The following is a 1958-nucleotide window of genomic DNA, read 5'->3' on the forward strand; positions in this document are numbered from 1 at the left end:
AAGGTTGTCTCATGGTCATTGAAACTCGAATAACAGTGGTAAAACATCACTGACAAGCATAAATCGAGGAACAATGAAAGAAGCTTAATTTAACTGGCATGTAGCCTACTTACGCTTGTTGCGGTAGAAGTTTCCAGAAATATTGATTCCTTCACATCTCACCACCACCACTTTGTGTCCTAAAAGACGACATTAGTTTAGCATTTGGACATCAAACAAATCCAGTCATGTTAGTGATAACTGTCATCCCGTCTCAGATGGTAGTGCATGTGAGTTTTCTCATGGTCGTTAAACTCAAGCAAAGCTGTAAATGTATCATCATTGACTTCTTAGAATACTGTGATGCTCAGTTTTTTACTTCAGTATTCACATGGCCAGTATACACGGCTTTAGCAAAAACTGTTAATCACATATTACCGTTACACACAAATATTCATATTTAAAACTTACCCAGCAAAACCTGTTTAGCCACAAGGGCAGCAAGCCGCCCCAGAAGGTGGCCCCTGCCATCCAGTAGCAGAACCTGCAGGTTATAAAGAAATACAAGTTTAACTGTACAGTTGTGTTTTTTCACATAACGTTAGCTTTCCTTTCAACTTAATTGGTAACATTGCTTAAGTCAGACGGGTGCTTCGCACTGTTGCTCAAGTTCCGGGTCATATTTAATACAGAACGCACATTTAAAGCAATTACACTTTCAATGACTTTGAGAAACGCGTGTTTCCTACATGAGCATTTTAATAGCTGCCACATGGAACTTCCCGATGAGGACATAGCATTAGCTTAGCATCAACGTAACTGCACGACGTTAGCTAGAGTCATTATTTAGATAACGAGGTTGAGCACAAGCGTTCAACAAAATGCTAAACAAAAGGAAAGCTTTACAGTTAATATTACATTAGCGCGTATATCACCCAGACCTAAACTTCCTCAAGACACAAGTTTAAGCTAGCATGCTAACGACGTTGGCTCGCTAGGGAGGCTGCCATGATGAAGGCATGTACTCGACTTCCACGAGCCGTCTCAAACATGTCTTGAAATCTAGTCTTAGGAGTAACACCGAAATAAACTAAGATAACACCAAGAAGTACCGTAGTTATCACCTCTAAATCATCTATAAATTACCGGATTCAACCTCCACTAAATAGCATAAAAATACATTATGATTCCGCAGCGGTTGCACACCTTATTGAACCGGTCCGCCATGACGTGCGAAAAGAAAGACAGACGGGGTTGCCCGTGCTAAAAGACAGGGGTAGACGGAAGTGACGACATATATATTTCTTTCTCGTGGGAAGTGTGGACAAACGTTCCATCGCCGCCGTTCGTATGGAGGGAGAAGTTTACATACAATATACTATATTTTTTTATTAATACAAGTTTGATGCTCTATTGATTCCCAACTGATAATTTATACTTTTCACTATTCCTAATTTGTGTTTTCAGATTTAAACCTGGACCTTTGGTGAATCGAGTTGTTCATGCTTGCCAATATTGGGCTACACTGCTTTCACACTTTAGAGGTCGTGCTTTGTTTCTTGTTGGCCATGAACTGTAGGTTATCATGGGTTCTACACTGACAGGTTTCACGATCAGCCTTTGTGGGCACCACAACACAAAATGGTCTTACGGTGCAGAAACAAGAATAGGAGACCCGATGTTCATTTTCTGAATGGTGCATATTTTTCATTGTGTCTATTAGCAAACATTTCTGTCTTTTCATCTTATTTTGAGTGACAGTTTGCTTTCTTCCTGTTGTCATACAGCTGACATCATCCCTTAAAAAGAAAGCCTTTACTTTCTCTTTGCATTCAGCAGGTAATCTGTTGCTTGCCTTCCTTTCCAAGGTTATGAGCCCTCCACTTGGTCTGTGACCTCGCTTCTTTAAAAAGCCCAGTCACTTGTGCAGCCCTCTGCAAACTGTATTTCTTTAAAATGTGGCCAATTGTTATTTTTGC

At 40.3% G+C, this 1958-nt stretch overlaps 1 long non-coding RNA gene and 1 other non-coding gene across 2 annotated transcripts; both read right to left on the reverse strand.

The window, feature by feature from the left end:
* Positions 1 to 29: 29 nt before the first annotated feature.
* On the reverse strand, positions 30 to 1228 carry LOC116379531 (uncharacterized). The gene is made up of 3 exons (XR_004212437.1): positions 1186 to 1228; positions 451 to 523; positions 30 to 179 (listed from the first exon to the last, which is right to left on the reverse strand). It is a non-coding gene; the product is annotated as an uncharacterized LOC116379531 (long non-coding RNA).
* LOC116379532 (small nucleolar RNA Z195/SNORD33/SNORD32 family) lies at positions 248 to 329 on the reverse strand. Its single transcript, XR_004212438.1, has one exon. It is a non-coding gene; the product is annotated as a small nucleolar RNA Z195/SNORD33/SNORD32 family (small nucleolar RNA).
* Positions 1229 to 1958: the final 730 nt, after the last annotated feature.

Source organism: Anarrhichthys ocellatus, unplaced genomic scaffold (assembly GCF_004355925.1).
Source record: "Anarrhichthys ocellatus isolate YVR2014 unplaced genomic scaffold, GSC_Weel_1.0 scaffold4513, whole genome shotgun sequence".
Taxonomy (NCBI): domain Eukaryota; kingdom Metazoa; phylum Chordata; class Actinopteri; order Perciformes; family Anarhichadidae; genus Anarrhichthys; species Anarrhichthys ocellatus.